General features: G+C 40.3%; 1 protein-coding gene across 1 annotated transcript in view; it reads left to right on the top strand.

Moving 5' to 3' along the window:
* The window catches only part of CPE (carboxypeptidase E), a 59379-nt gene that overhangs the window by 346 nt on the left and 41599 nt on the right, over window positions 1-17434 (top strand). The gene's annotated exons all lie outside the window — the stretch shown is intronic.

Raw genomic sequence — 17434 nt, 5'->3', positions numbered from 1 at the left:
GCCACGGCGGGCAGAGGCTGCCCTGGAATATCAGCTCCCGCAGCTGACAGCTGTGAGCGATGGGCTGCGCCCGCCGGCTCAGCCTCCTTACGCCGCTGCGGCTGGAATCAGCGCCGCGTTAAAGAGGGGAAAGGCGCTAAAATCACTGCGAGGTGCCAGAAGGTGCAGCCGCAGCCGGGAACGGACACGCTCCCCCGCGGGGAAGCACCCGGTGCGGATGTGCGGAAAGGGAAGGCGGTGCCACCCCCCTTTCCCCGGCAGGAACCAAACCGTCAGGGGGAAAAGGTGTGAGGAGGGCTGGGGGTGCGTGTGTGAGCCGTGTCACACGGGGGGCTGCCCGCGGAAGCCCCGTCACCGCATCACACTACGGGCGCTCGCACTGATGTCTCAGGCTACGGGGTTGTGTGTAGCTGGGTGTTTGGGACACCTTTTGTAAAAGGGGATGTGATTGTGCGTTTGCTTTGCACCTAAGAGTGCGTGTTATTCATCGTTTCCAATTGCAAAATTGATAATGCCTGTGAAAAGGCTTAATTGTGAAAGCTGCTCAGCACCTGAGGCCCACACACCTGCAGCCCTGTCTTCGCATTTCCCTCAGTAGGGCACAGAACACGTCTGGAAGACCGTGATTTTTAGGTGGAGATGCAGCTTTCGTGGGTCTCTGGGGGTTTGGTCTATACAATTTAATGCTTGATGTTCTGCGTTATGACCTGAACATAACCTTGCTGTGCGGCCTCAAGAGAGCAACGTTTTTAATGACCGCGCTAGGGCTACTGATAGAACTTAGAGGTCATAGGATATTGGACATAAGGAAGACAAAAGAAGAAGGCAGAGTAGCAAAGCATTGTCTTGAAATGAAAAATGTAAGAATTACAATGAAATTTGAAAAATTTCTTTGTGGTATGTTGCCATCTTGGTATGAGGGGTGATCCTGCAGCTCAGAATTAATCTATTGCCACTCTGCAATTTGTACACTAGAACGATATGCAATTATTATTGCAACTTGTCATTACTGTCATGGGACAGTTGCTACAGTTCATTTATTTGGCACTTCTGCCCAGCCAGCTGAAACAGGGAGAAAAAGAGCACTCTGTGCTGTCTGAGGTGGGGCCATGGCTCTTCCTGGAGACATGCTTCTTCTCCTGTTGGTGCCAGTGATAGGAGAAAAAGGGTTTGTCATTGAGCCCAAGCAGAAGAAAATCCAACTGCATATCAATGAATGATAACAAACTGCAGAAAAGACAATTTCCTATGAATTGTACCCACATTTAAGCCACAGTGAATGTCAAGCATTTCCTAGAACGTGCTTGGTCCCTCACAAAGGGAGCACTATAGACGAAAATGCCACATGTTGTAATGTCCAAATCACATGTCAGGGAATGTGATGAGTCCTGGCAAACTTCAGTGGTGGATGCTGAAAATGCTGGTTTTTGCAGAGGATTAACCAGGATTTGAACCAGAGCAAATTCATTGTTCTGTTTAAATCCTCAGTTTCATTCTGTGAGGTACTGAGCATTTTGCAAAAAGTGGAGAACTGATACAGCTTTGACTATCTGCAGTGGCACAGGAGAGAAGCTCAGGATCTTTTTAGGAAGGGCAATGAGCCAGACCCCATGCCTGATTATGGTTGTGCTCCTTGAAATAATTGCAAAGGCACTGAAAACATCCCTGCTTTTTTTGTTCCAGACCCTAAGCTCCTAAGGTTGTACTAGAGGTGTTTTCTGCTTAGTAACATGCCCTTTCTTCTACCGTGTAGTAAAAAGTAGCACTGTTTATTTTTCTATGTGAGTTTTTTAAGCTGTGCAGTAAAAGAAATGGAGCCTTGTATCAGCCTTGGCAGGAAATACAGAGCTGATTCTGCAGCTCTTACCTGAGGGGGGACCCTTGCTCACTCTAAGCATCCACACTTCATTCCTAGGGCAACAACAGGAATAAGGATATTTTGTGTGATTACAGCTTGCAGGATCAGGACCTGATTTACCGTCATTATTGTTAAAAAATGATAGATGCACAGACACACACAGAGTTATTTTTTCTTTTTTCATGATGGGCTAAGAAGTTGCTCTTCCTGAACATAACCTGTTTCTACAAGATATCCTGAGTGCCGCAGGGTTTATTTAAAACAATATATGTAAAATATATAAATGAAATATATGTTATGGCTCGTGGATTTATGGCCTGTAGAGAGCTCATGCTTCTAGAAGCCTGGTGAGTATGCAGGGATGGTACCTGAATTATCTAGTGAGCTGCTGTGAAAACAAACAAAAATGTTTCTATTCACTTAGTGGGCAGGTTGATTGACAAAATAAATCAGGAAAGTGTCAGCAGAACATAAATAAAGATGCTTTGTAGTGAGTAAAGAGGCTTTGTACTGAGTAAATCAAACACTGCACATACATGCATACATTGCATAATCCCACATATTGCATGGCTGTGCAGCATCGTGTGAATGCATTTGTATGTAAGCATGGGTCAATGTTAATTTTACAATATCAGCTATTTTCGTATATAAATTTGTAAAGTACGTGCAATATTTGAAAAAAAAAAAAAGCATGAGAGAAATAGGAAAATTTTAGAAATGTGTTTTAGACTTCCAAAGTAACTGGAACAAATCCTTAGTGAATGAAGCAACTGGAATGAATCGTTAAGGCCTCCTCTTTCGCTGCGGTAAATATGCAGGATGAGGATTTTTTTTTGAAGTCCTGATACTGCATTGGAAAACAAAATGACTCATATGAGCCAGTCCGCTTTCTTGCATAAGAATACAAAGTGTCTTGGCAAATCTTGGAAACCCGGATTAGTCACCGGGAAGATGAGCACGGCCTTCACGGAGCGATTCCTGGGGAGGTGCTGAAGGCCAGAAGCATGAGACTGCCCAAAGTTTCTGATCCTACATTAAATCCTTGGAGAATGTGCTACCTTCTCTTCAAAGTTGACCTCCACGCTACCTGTGCTTCCGTTCCGGTTCATGCCAGAGTTTGGTCTAATATTTTGCTTTTTTTTTTTTTTTTTTTTTTTGGAAGGGTTTAAAGCAGCAATGAAATTTTATTGAAAGCATTAGCTTTCCCTGCATTACTGCAGTGGAAAATAACTACCAAGAAAATCAGACCAGGCGGCCAGGCCATGATTCTCAATTGGAACGCTTGGCCTTTCATCTTCATTTTTAAAAGCTAGATTGATCCATTTTTTTTTTTTTTTTTTTTTTTTTTGTGGCAAGGGTTTCTTTAGGCTGATGCTGCACCTGTATGGGAGGTTAGAGCCTGCAATTGCTGATGGAAAATAAGCCCTTGAATAAGGAGAAGCAAAACCTGGAGCTGCAGATGTTTTAACCTTAACAAACAGCTTTATACTGAGGTTGCTGTTCCATGCAGATAACCTTTGAATTGATGGGGACTGGGACAGGTAAAGCAGAGGAAGACTTGAATGCGACTCTATCAGTGATGAGGTGTAGAAGGTGCTGTATGAACCTAGACTGGAAGTCATCAAAACAGTGTGGAGGGTCTTTGATTACGTGAGAAAATACAATTTGGCAAAGTTGACAGAAGGTGATATAAAGCGAGGAGAAAGAGATTGTGGGAAGCTGATGATGCACCAAAGCGAAACAGAGGACAGTAGATAGTAAAGCACAGATTATTTCTGGGATAAAGTAAACAATATTTTGCCTTAACTCAGGTGGATGAGAATACTGACTGCTCCTGAGAGAGGAAATAGGCTCTTGCTTTGGAGATCTGATGCTATGTTGAACAAACACCCAATGGATGCTAGTCTCTTGAGGCTTTTTTTTATTACCATAACTAAGCTCATTTGGGGTGTAAGTTCATATTCTTCAGTAGCAGTGAAATATATTTAGAATTGATCGCCTAAAGCAGTTTCTCCTCCATTACTGTTCAGCCACTTGTTTAGGTGTGCTGCCACTTCTGACTCATTGGTACCACTGATTTTGGTGGGGGTGCAAGACCAGTCCCCTCCATTACTTCATCTCTTCAAACCTGAAAATGAAACATTTTGACGCTTTCAAGATTCCTAGGTTGTTTTTTTTTTCTCTTTCAGTGAAAAAATTGCAGATAAAAATTTCTCCTGCTTTTAAAAAATAAATTACTAAGAATTTATAGTGGTTATTTCTCAATGTTTAGTTTCATGAAGAAATCCTCAGAGCGAGGCTTATGAATTGAGTAGTTACATGTGTTACAGATAAAGGCTCTGAAAATAACTTTTACATCAAGTGGAAGGGAGAGAGGATGAATGAAAATAAGGGGTTTGTGACAAGAATTATTTGTGAATTTGTGACTTTTAAGTCAAATTATTCATGCTAGAAAAAAGCAAACAGCAATCCTGAGAATATCAGAATAATGTAATTCTGGAAACAAAATATTTAACATATTTTCAAAACGGCATTTAATTTAGAAGATTAACAAAAATACAATTATTTCCTCCCAGAAGCTCCCAGAAGCATCTTTAAAAATACTTCAAATAGAAGGAAAAGGTTTATTTGTAGTTGAGCGAGACACCTGATTCCCTATCAAATGGCATACTTTGGATTTTCCAGTTTTGAACAGCAGCAAAGCGTTGTGGGCCAGAGAGGCAGGGCCGCGCCGCGCGTGAGGTGAGCACCACAGCTGTGACTCAGAGCATGGCGTGCAGGACCCGGCGGTGTGACTTCAGCCTGTTTTATGAGGTGCAGCTCGGCTACGTTAATCTTGGGACCCGTCACTTTATCCAAGACCCCCTTGGCAGGGCGAGGAAATGGGTTGGGTGGGTCGGGGCTGGCGCTGAGCCTAAATAAGCCGTTTGACTTCCCAAAGTGCAGCTCCTGTACTGGCCCCACCAAAGTCACCCACCCTTAGGCTCTCAGCTTCTCACCTTCCAGCTCTGCAGTGCTGGAGCCATTTCTTCCTGCAAAATAATTAAAGGATGATTAAAAGGGAAGTAAAAGCCATGCCTCTCCTGTATATTAATGAATGGGGAAATCCAAGATCTCCCCGCTAACACAGAAAGTGTGCCTAGGGCTTTTCTTCTGTCATTGAATTGTGCCCTTATTCAGCTGTGGCGCCAGCCATTTGAGCGAGTACTGGCTGTGGCAAGAAATTGTGGTAAGTTAACCCAACAAATTCACAGGAAAAAAATTGTTGCTTATAATGCTTGTAATTCGTTGTTGCACAGAAGCCCATTTTTAAAATATTTTAAATGTTTGCCATTTAAATGACTGTGCAGTTGTTCCAGAGAACCGCGAGCAAGTGCTGCTCTTCGAAAAACAGCAGCAGCAGCAGTGAGAAGAAACAAATGTGTAGGGCAGGAATCCTGGGCAGGAATCTGCTGTGCTGCCTTGGAGGGGTAGCCCCAGAGGGGGAAGACCTCTCAGTATCACCTGAGGGTCTTGTGGGCTGCCCCCCTTCAGATGGGCAAGGCAGTGTGTGGGTCAGTGGCAGGCTGTTCTGGCAGAGGTGATGTTAGAAAGCACGTAACTCGTCTCTTAGTTACAGTGATGTCATCAGATGCAGCCGTTCTAATTTTATCACTTACAACTAATTGCACTTGATTTCGTAAATCTTCTTTGCCTTGCGCTTGGAATTTGCAAGTAAAAATATTGTGAGCACTTCAATGGGCCCTATTAATATTTCCCTGTTTTGCAGAGCATTAATAGAAATTGTATACGGCAAGAGCTTGTTATTAAATCTGGATACTAGAGAGCAAACCTAATTTTTGCATGCTTGAGGTTTAAGCAGACGTCACTGTTTATCAATGGCTGCTTGTTTAGGGGAGGATACGGGGCTGCTGGCTGGGAAATGCAAGTGCATCGCGTCCATGTTCCTCCGGCTGCACCGCAGAAAGGTAGCGGCTGTAAATGGGTAGATGTAAGCAAAACACTTTGTATTAGGAGTACAGGAGATCCTGTGCTGGCCACATGGTGCTGTCCCATTTTTCTGTCGGCTGTGGCTCAGCTTCTCTCTTTCTCTCAAGGCTTACATTTACAATCCTCTTTAAAGGTGAGCTGCTCCTCGGGCAGCGCGCACCCACCGCGCCAAACCCGGGGTGTGAGCAGGGCAGCTGCTGGGGGCTCCACGGGGATGTATGAAATAAAATGCAGAACAAAACGCGGTCCAACCTATTATTCACACGGCCGCCTGCATTTGGATTTTTCTTTCCTTTGTGCATCAGGGAACAGATTTTTCTTTCAGAGCTTGTGAGGACATTCTGGCTTTCCCATCTAACACCGCAGGGGACGCGCTGCTGGCTCGCCTTCTGGGAGCGCAAATCTGGGGCTGGTTGTACTTCACTCCTTCTGCAGAAGACTGAGAGGCTGTAATTAACTTTCAGTGAAATTCCTTATGGGCTGTAGTGCCACTTAGGTTAGTCCCCCTGGAGTCTCCCAGCCAGGATTTGACCTGGGGTAGTCTCTGGCAGCACGATTTTAATGCTGCCTGTGTTCAGAGTGGGATGTCCAGTGTCCTTCACAGATTCTGTAGGTTGCACAGGTCCCGAGAGGGCTGTAGGATTTGCTGGCAATAAGATGGCTGGCTGTACGTGCTGAGTGAGTATCTTAAAGCATCTGTTATATTTTTAAAAGCCTTGAGTAACTTCTTTTTTTTTTTTTCCACTTGATAACAGTTTTTTGAAATGAGATTTTTCTTTCTTATATTTTCTTTCTTAAATAAATAGTATTTCTGGATTCATCCTACCTTCCTATCACAGTTGTAATGATGAGCTAAAAACAGAGGTGTAGAATACCAAGAGGAAAATGCATTCACAAACTGGTGAAAGCCAAGGAGATGTAGGCACATCTATAGATCACGATTGCAGCTGGTTGTTAATGCCATTCACGTTCCATTGAAGTCAATGGAAATTCACACTAAGTGTGGTGAGGCAGCTAACTGCTGGGCAGTCTCTGCAGTATTTCCTAGAGATACAATAATACCCTTTCCAAGTCGCTTCACTGGCTGAGGTATTTAAAGACTTCCCTTTTTGTTAGGCCATTTAAGAAGGGGTTAAGAGGCTGTGTGCCACCTGCGAAAACTCTCTAGATCCCACAAAGTGTAACCAAGCTGTAGTAAAAAGGGCTGTAATTGTTAAGAATAAACATGGCTCTATAGAAGGCAGTTGTTTTATTTTCCAGGCTTAAAATTAGTCTGAGTATGCAGAGCATTTGGAGTTTGTTCGTCTGACCTAGGATGGTTTTGACAATTCCACTCCTTTTTAAAGAGTCTATTACTTCAATTTCTTTTAAAGAGATGAGTTGTCACCACCTCCCACATCTGCAGAATGCCTGGACAGTTTCCAATGAAAACAGGAGGTGAGCCTGTTTTGTTGTTGGTTGGGATTAAAGGAATGTTTTATTATGGCGACATTAACATGAAGTCCAGAGAATTAACAAGACATGTATAAAGCACAGTGATTTCCTAAGATTTTGTGAGATATTTTTTGAAGGCAGTAAATTGTAATCATGTGATTTATCAAAAAATGACCTTGGTATTATATTAATTCTCAATTTACTTTATTTGGGAGAAACTGTTTATTTTTCTATAATTTATTGATCAATATCTTAAGCCTTTAAATTACACAGAGGGTGAAAGTTGCACGACATTTCCTGTTTCATAATGAACACAAATTTTTGGTTGTAACAACAGAGTTTCTACTAGGCTCAGCAAATAATTTAGTTTTAAAACTAATTTAGAATTCATTCTGTGTTTATTCCACCTATCTTTTTTTTTTTCAAACATGGTACATGATTTAGAAGCCTACATGCTATGATCTCTCTTTGCTGATTAACAGGTAGACCTCTTGGTTGGGCTGCAGTACCCTCTGAAAACGCCCGTTTTCCTTATTGACTATAAGAGGAAGTGACATAAGGCAGGCTTCTAACTTAGGAACGTGTACAAGAGCTTATAGTTAAGACCTGATGAATCCCAGCCTTCTTGTGTCATCATCTAAAGTACCTTGCTGTGCTTTATATGCTTGCTTTGTGAAACATACTATTTATGAACCCTATCTCATCTTTACTCAGCAGATTAATTTATATTACGAAGTCTTCATACCTATATTATTCATGTTCTTTCTGAAAAAAAATAAAAAAGTCGTCACCTCTTTCTTTGTTCTACATTTTCTTTTAAAACAACAGACTCATGCATGTATTACCGCAGACTCTTGCTTATTTTTTTCCCATTGAGTTGGGAATTAAACTGGAAAGAAAGTTTGTAGCTGAATTCTCTTAAAATATTGTGGAATCAAGGAAAAGTGAAAAGTGCAGTGTGTAATTTTAAGACTTCTGGATCAGTTAATTAAGATAATGGGTAGAATCAGGAGCACTGGACTAAAGGGTGTATACTTCACATATGTCATTTTGGAGTAAGTTGCAAATGAAAAGGAAACTTTAGTCAATTCGGTGGGATCAGAATGTTAGTTGGAAGCTTACTTTCTTGTATGAGGCTTCTGAGGCTAAATGAAGACACCAAGGGTATTTGTAATTAAAAAGTTAAAAATAAATAATCCTTATCAGTAAAATGGTAGCCGTGTAGGGAGGTGTGCAGTGTGACGTGAATCTGAACTCTTTTGGCTGCTGTAGATCTGTGTGTGTTGTCTCAGGTTTAAGATTGGAAGCTGGTGCTGTATGTGTTAGGAGCTCTGCAGAGCAAAAGTGATGGAGAAAGCCACCTAACTTGCTGGGAGTTGAGATTTTGGAATCAGAGTTCTGCCATATAATAAATTATGGTGTGTACCATGGAATGATAGCTGCCCACTGCCATCATTTGCACAATGACAGAAATTCTCACCTTGCTTACTTCTTTCAGGTGCACTGTTGGGAATGAGGATACTGGAAAAAAATTGTGGTCTTGGTCCATAGTGCTTTTCCCTTTGGAGGGAGGTTTCTTGCAGTGCATTAATGTGTTATAGCTGAATCGGCACCGGACACACCTTCCCATGACAACAGCAGGTAACAGGGTGATTGTCAGAGGGGTTTGGTTCAATACAAAGGCACACGTTAGAAACATACCTGTGTAGCTACAATGGCCAGGTAAGAGAGAATCTTGAATCATAAACCCATGGTTGGCAGGTCAAAGACAGTAAATATTTATTTTTAATTTATTCTTTTTCCAAAGCGAGACATTTGTGACTGTATAAGCTGTTAGCTGCTTCCTGGTAGTTGTTCATCTTGAATTATGAGCAAAACTTGACATCCTTCTTTACTCACAAATTAAATCCTATGGAGCAATCTGAGGTAGTCATTCTTTGTGGGAGCTGTTCGTGACCATGGAGCCTGAGATGTCTGGTTGAGTCACCATCCCTGGAGGTATTTAAGAAAAGTGTAGATGTGCAATTCGGGGCATGCTCTAGTGGCATGTTCTAGTGGCCAAGATTGTAGTGTTTTTTTGTGTTTACATGGTTGGACTCGGTGATCTCAGAGGTCCTTCCTAACCATGAGGATTCTGTGATTTACAACCAAAGAAAGATACTGCTCTGGCTGCAGACCCCTGCCTACAGTGAGAACAGACATCATATGCCATTTTGAATACTTATCCTTAGGTGTGGATCTGCCTTAAAGCCAAGAGGAAATAATTGTTTGATCAGATGGGACATCTGACTGGCCGAGGTTTAATGAGCTGTTTTCTTGGCAAAGGTATCCTTGCTGGTATACCAACCTCATGATCCAGTAGAATTTTTTTTTTTTGGTATTGAGAAAGTGTGAGGTTTCTAGCTGCAAGACATGTAATTTGAATGTCCTTTTATTTTTGTGCCCCTCAAAAGTAAAGGGAGCCCATGGTGTGATTGTCTTTCTGTTACATATTGCAGTCCTTCTGTGTTGTGAATGGTGTATTCTTTGCACATTTTTCATTCAATATTAACATTTTTTTCCTATGCTAAGCTGAAGGGTTTGTAGTTTTGGCTGACTCTGCATTTTGGCTTATTGCATAGAACTTACTGCACAGTTTTAGAACTATAAGCAAAATCTACAACCTAAATATAAACTTTTTACACGTGCAAAAGATCATTATTTCAAATGTTACTTCAAAGGGAGCTTTATGGCTATGGTAAGCCAACTCTCCATATCAGATTTTCAACTCATATAAACTAGACAGGGGGTTAATTTGTCTTTCCACACAGCTGCTGAGCATCCACAGATCAAACTGAAGTCACTGGGAGCTGCATATGTGAATCTTCATTATAAGCAGGAGGCTTATAAATCCTAATACTCAAGCCAACTTGTGTATGTGCTCTTAAAAAAGAGGAATAAATGTGGATTCAGTTCTGTAATAGCCTGCAGTTAAGGAATGAGTGATCTAAGTTTATGCCTTTCTGAATGAAATTTCTTCTTTCTTTTCGATGACATCAGTACATAGGGGGATGGGGAGAAGAAAAAAGCTATGGGATTGGGACTTAGGCTATCACATGTCTAAACTTTAAACATTGTCTTTGTAGGAAGTTGTTTCACAGAAATGAAAAGCAGTCCTGTGATGAAGGAGGTCTGGCTTCTTTCCTGGCTCTGCAATGTATTTCTTGTCTTTTTGGATAAGAACATCCTCTCCTGTGTCTCAGATTCTCACCTATGTGCCTAGGTTCTCATCTTCCATGCTGCAGGTTAGCATGTGGCTATGCCATGTACCCTATATATATATATTTGATAGACAGCATGTGGTTCAATATTTAATTTACTTTTAAGACGTGGCTCCTACTTGCTTCCTGTCAGATTTTTCCTGGTAGCAAATACGCCCAATATTTGTGCTGACTAAGCTATGCTAATGGACGTATGGTGAGGAGAAGTCAAGATTTTTTTTTCCCCATTTGCCAGATGAAAATATATTTTTTCTGTTTTTCTAGTTAAAAATCTGCCTTGGTAGCAGAGGAGCGTGAAGAAGGTATCAGTTCTCCCTTTTCTTTCGGTGCTAGCAAGTAAAGTCACAACAGAGACATCTATATTGCAAGGTTTCCATGTGTTACACTTAGGGGAACAAATCCATAATGGAAATAAATAGTAAAAATCTTTACTGTAAATCTTATAGTAAAAGTCTTTACTGGAAAATCTATAAATAAACACAAAACAGGAGCATCTGTTCCTTGCTTCTCCATGGAGCAACTGATAAAAATAAATTCTATATTGTAACAGTAGCCAACACAAAGTGAAAAAGTACCTGAGAATGGAAGACCCCCTGAATAGAGAAGTTTAAGGGCCAACAAGCTCATCTGACTTGAAAATTGAAGAATTGTCTGAAATAGATGTTGCCATGGAGACAGAGAGGCTTAGCAGCCTGAGACTGATTTCATTGGTCTGCTGTTAGCACAAGTTGCTTGTTTGAGTAGCATTAATATGTTGTCTCATGCTGCTTTATATGCTGAGACCATCTGGCATTAGTGGTATTTAAAGGTGCAGTTCTGTTATGGAAAGTGTCGGCCAACACGATTTGATTTGTGCTCGTAAGATGAGTTACAAGAGTTAAGAGGTCTTTGAAAAGCTGCCTCATGCATGAAAAATATTTCTGAAAAGTCACAGCCCGTACAGAGATGAAGTGGGGCTTTGGGAAGCAGCACAGGGAATTTCAGAAGTTTGTTTTATACCCAGTCTGCACAAATTCAGAGCATTCACTGCACAAACATGCACTTTTGCATGTTTCTTCAGGTGCGTATGTGGAGGCAGCCATGTTCCTCTTTTCAAAAATAAGCCTTTTCACTGTACACAGCTTGGGAGCGAAACAGCTTGGGAGCTACAGCTCCAACATCTTGAACAAGCATGAGATCATATTGCTTATCATACTGTGTATTAAAAGTAGAGTTAAATGAAGAAAATAAGGTCTAACCAAACAGAGCCCCTCTAGGTTACTTCAGAGTCCCTGCTTTCGAGAATAAATATTTTGTTAGTTTAACTACATACCATTGAAAACATATTTTGTAGCAAAGTATTTGATAAGAAAGACAGTTTGTAGGGACTAAGATAAGGTTTATCTTTGATCTATTTATAGCTGTGAGTCTTCATCTGCTTTTCTTAATGCCACTCAGGAGTGGGAGTTATCTTCCAAAGGAGCTTACATGACAGTGCTGACATACCTCAGGCGTTCATAAATTTTCATTATTTTTTCTTTGATAGTTATTATCATGATAATTAATAATTCTCAAGATGGTTTCCCCAGACAGAGATGGATGGTTAAAGAGTGACCAAATAATAGCCAGAAAATGTCCCTTTGTGAGTCTATGAGTTTCAGTGTAGAGGTCTGTCTGTGGCTGAGCATCGTAGGAAAAGTGGCTGGAGGGAAAACTAGCTGGAAGCTTTGTTCTCCTGGATGGACGTAAAACTATTTGAAGCTAAATCTTGATGATAAACACTATGAAAGCGTAGGAATAGAAGCATTTTTACGTTCTCAAGTTACCGATGTTCTGACGTTACTGATGAAAGCATTCATAATGGTGGTCTGCACCTGTGTAACACGTGTCCACAGATATTAGTTGGATATTGGTGGTGTACTCTGTAGTAAGTAATAGAATGAAATGAGGACTTGGGATCCTTTACACAAATCTTTATGTTTTAAGCTTTTATTCTAGAGCTCTGACTTTGATGCCAAAATAAATTCTTTGTTTAATTTCACTTCAAATGCAAGACCCAAGAAATACATAGCTGTGGATTTTCTAGCTCCTTTAAATAGCTTTAGAATGATTATATTTGATGCTTAATGTTTTTACAGCTTAGTTCTGTTTTAACTCTGCCAGAATTAATATAGGGCACATGAAGAAAGCCAAATAACTTGTCTCCCCAGCCCTCAAGCCCCTCTTCCTTGTTGGAGAGTCAGTTATCTCCCTGGGTTTTTCTCGAAGCTGGTCATCCAGTTCTCTCTGAGACAAAACTTGGGTGCAGTTTGGGGGATCAATTAACTTCAAGACCCACCTTGTGGTGATATGGACAGGACCACCGCAGGACTGCTTGCTGCTGTTATCCCTGAGCAGTCTTCCAGTGTTGCCTCGTGTCATGTCTCACAGCATCACAAACATTTGCCTGCTCTCACAACACGCCCAGGGTATGCCATACACTTTCATAGTGTTGAGCTATTAAAATCAGCCTTAGAAGCTGTGACACAGCCCTCACATGATTGCAGGCACTTTGAACTACATAAACCCACAAGTAATTACTTCTTAAAGACATCTGGTGGAGCCCATCATAGCCTTGTCCAACTGAAGGGCTGATCAGCAGGGGACAACCCTGAGGAGTGAGGTATAATCCACCAATGCCAGTTGGCATGAGAGGCCTCCTGGGTGCCCTTAGCAGTGCAGGCATAGCTGTAATTACTGGTTTCCAGTTTTATAATCAGAAGTTATAGTTTCTTGAAAATTATTTGTACTTAAAAGCTTAATTTGTGGAGCTGTCTATTTTGGCCAGATGCCACTTCATGCCTTTGCAGTATTTGGTTTGTTTCAGTTCTCCAGATACTGAAATTTGATGTATCAATATTTATAGTCTGGGAATGAACTTTCTTTTTTTTTCCTTCATTCCATTCATTTCCAAGGAGGGAATGCCACTTCCATTCTTGCTGCATATCTGTAGCACTTAAATAAGCCTACTGCAGCTGATTAAGCTGTGCACAGGTTAGTTCAGTGTGAGGAAAGATAATCAAATTGAGAAACACACCATCTGGAACAGTGTTTGGGCTACTTAACATTATACTGAGTTGCAAAGTCTGATGTCTTGAACTGTCTGAAATTGAAGTAGTTACAACTAGGCTTTCTTGTCCAACCCAATTCTTTAAATTTATTGTTAATGTGAAGTGGAATGAAGATAGATCAATTTATTATATATTTTATGTTCAATTTACTGGTTGCCTTGAAAACTAGTGCTACGGAAATGTGCATTTCAAATAAGCAGCTATAAAAGACAAGTTTTTCTCACATTACCATTACAATAGATCTGTACATCCAATGGATCTATATTAACAAATCCATTTTCTATATTCAGTGGGTTACTTCAATACAAACCCATATTAGGGGGGCAATTTCAGAAATCTGTAGTTAGAAACAGCTGACTCATCAGAAAGTGAAATATCTCCTGTACAAAGAATCAATAAAAGGCTCCAGAAATGCTCTGCTTAAATGTAAACACAACTGCTATTATATTTATGATTCCTAAGCTTTGTCCCATGTAAATTGCACCTTTGGATAGCATTCCAGTGCCATTCCAGTAATCCCACTGAAATCACTATATAAGGTCACTCTGGAATGCTTAGGTGTTACTCTAAGACTTGACAAAGTTTTTGTGTCTGTCTGTATCTCTGACTTCCTTTGCAACTTTGAGAAAGGTGTTTGTTCTGCCTCTACCTCAGTTCACTCTCTGGGACCCTGGAGCAATAGTCTTTGCATAACTTGCAGAAATCTGTGAGAGGGAATCCTTTGATTGCAGCATTGCCCAAACACCACAGAAACTGGAGATATTAGTGCAATACAATCCATTTTTCATTTTCTCCTTCCTAGGAACTGAAAGGATTAGGATAATCTAAACCCAAAATATGAATTTGATGAAGTCAGAGGAGATGGGGTCTCCTGTTGCAAGTTCTGCTTAAGGGTTTTTTAGTGTCCTCTCCAATGATATTGAGACAATGAGGCATTGTCTTCTGCCCTTATTCATCCGCTCTGTAAATACTGGCTAAAACAGAGCGTGGTGTCTCTATAAGTTCCTTATTCACTTTGTATTTAATAAATAATAAACAAACAATAAATAAAGCAATATTTACCTTAAATTGTTTTAAATATATGTCACAGAAGTAATTTATTTTTTTTTCAGCATAAAATAGATTGGTGTAAGGCAGGACCTTGAGCATCATTCTACTAACCAGAACTAGAAAGAGAGCTGTATTTAGCAAAGAACAAGTAAGCAACCAGAGCTGAACTGCTTACAGTTTGCTTATTGCTGGTGCCTGTCATCTGGGAGCACTTCACAGACTATTTCTATTAAAATTAATTGCTTGGACGTTGAGTTAGATGGACCTTACCCTGTTGCCAGTATAAAAATGTAGGTTGAAACCTTTATGAGCTCCCACTTCTAATTTAAACTCGTTGCATCCTAGAAGGCTGTGAACAGTGTGGGTTTTGGTTTTTTTCTCTTTTTTTTTCATACAGGGATTAATTTAGAACATTCTTCTCTTTGCTTTCTTCCTCCTTCTTTCTTTTCACTATCTCTTTTTTCCCTCAATTGTTTTTTCTTTATCATTGCAGATGTCATTTAAAAGCAGCCTCTCAAAACACAGCAATGGTGAAACAGAGGAGAGGGAACAGACGAGACTACAGAAAATGTAGTTTTGCTGCAGATTCTGTAGACATTCAGTTTTCTCCAGCCTTGAGGCTGTGTTACAGTGTGTACCAAGATTATACTGTTTAGAAGGAGGCTGTAGCTGTAATTTACAAGAACATGGCACATTAGTCAGAAATCTGTTTTTAACATTGTGGTTTAGAACAGAACTTGCCCTTTCTGTAGGAGGATCTCCAGCAAAATCTCGGGAAAATTGAAGCAGCTGCGGCTATAAAAGGAAATGTATATTAAAAATGCCAGGGAGAAACCACAGGCAAGGATCCTCCTATGCTGTTTATAGCTCTGTCATTAAATGTCCCTTTCAAAGCTTTGAACAGAGGTAGATATCACACTTAGATACATAAAAGGAATAGGCAAATAATTACATCAGTGGTTCAGCTGATGATAAGACGATTGCTGCAGTCTGTAATAAACTGGTTTTTTTCATTGCAGTTAGTGTCTGAATAGAAACCTCTGAGATTAAGAGCATGGGAGGAGAAGAGGCAGTAAGCTTACAGAGTCTTATCTACTGTATAGGAGTGGAAGGAAGCAAACAAAATATGGTGGTAATTTCACTATTAGTAATTTTACAGAGAAATGCTGATTTGGTTATTGAGATTTTCATGAGCAGACTCAACGTGAGTCTGGCTCAAACTCTTGCCTCTGACTGCTTTAGGTGAGTTAGAGGTTGATTTCAATGTAGTTGTCATCCTCTTCTGTTATGTTCCCTTTGGTTGCCCTTGCGTTACTCTCTTGTTTAAAAAATATTGAGATTAATGCAGCATAATTGCTCTTTGTGTTTACTGGCAAATAGGGCTGCATGTTTAATTTTTGAAACAGTCATCAGAAATGCACTAAATGCATTTCAAGAAATGTATGTCAAGAGTAATTTCTTCCAGCTTTCCCATTAACTGGTTTACAGTGATGAATGCATCTTCCAGTAAAGTAATAAAAATTATATGTCGCAAAAATCTGTATGGGTTTCAGTTCTGGACACAATGAAGTCCATTGAAGCTTTGCCAGTGACATCAAGGGATATAGAGTTTAACGTATTACCTACACTGTTAAGTACTATGGATGCAAGACAAGAGGGTGGGCTATATGTGCCTTCATAAGCCATTATGAATAACATGAAATAACTTATAATAGATTAAAATCATACATGATTGCATGTGCATATTTATGTGTACATTTTATATCAACAATCTTCCAGAAGGTCCTTGTAGAAAGGAAAAATTCAAATCTCTCAACCATTGGCTGTGTCGAGGTTCCATTTCTTGGGAGCTGTAGCAGAAGCTTATCAATTTGGAAGTGAAGGTGTACTGATCAGTGGGGTAATTGCTGAGCTGATCTTTAAAGCTCACTGACTACTCAAGAGGAGAAAGTAAATTTAAAGATTGTAAAAATTCACGCTAATCCTTGTCTTTGATAAGATTCCACGTTAAAAACAAGATACTTGGTAAACTTTCCAGCTCTTCCTATTCATGTTGCAATTACCTTTTCATAAAGCAATGACATTAGATGAGAAAAGAGGCCCATTAAATGCTCAGTTTTAACATTCGTAAACTAGCACTGATGGCATTCATCGGCCACAGCAGTGAAGTCTCATGGAGACTTCTGAATTATTATCATAGAATCTTTTAGGTTAGAAAAGACCTTTAAAATCAAGTCCAACTGTTACCTTAACACTGTTAAGTCCACCACTAAACCATGTCCCCAAGCATGACATCTACACATCCTTCAAATACTTCCAAGGATGATGACTCAACCACTTCCCTGGGCAGCCTGTTCCAATGCTGGGAAAAAAATATTTCGGTGAAAAAAAAATATTTCCTAATATCCAATGTAACTTGAGGCATAACTTGAGGCTGTTTCATCTTGACCTATCCCCTGTTTCTTTGGAGAAGAGACCAGCCCCCACCTTGCTACTACCTCCTTTCAGGTAATTGTACAGAGCGATAAGGTCTCCTCTCCTTTCTCTGGGCTAAACAACGCCGGTTCCCTCAGTTGCTCCTTGTAAGACTTGTGCTCTAGACCCTTCACCAACTTCTTTGCTCTTTTTACGGGCAGGGCAGGCCAGGCCAAGAAGCAGCCAATGATTTTGAGATTTTGTTAATTCTTCAGTTTGAGAAACGAATGAATCCCAGATCATCTGAAGATAATATACTGATATAAATTAGCATATGA

The sequence above is a fragment of the Calidris pugnax genome, unplaced genomic scaffold (genome assembly GCF_001431845.1).
Source record: "Calidris pugnax isolate Ruff unplaced genomic scaffold, ASM143184v1 scaffold15, whole genome shotgun sequence".
NCBI lineage: Eukaryota > Metazoa > Chordata > Aves > Charadriiformes > Scolopacidae > Calidris > Calidris pugnax.
Note: the sequence above shows the minus strand (reverse complement) of the source record. Positions and strands in the feature narration are given on the sequence as shown.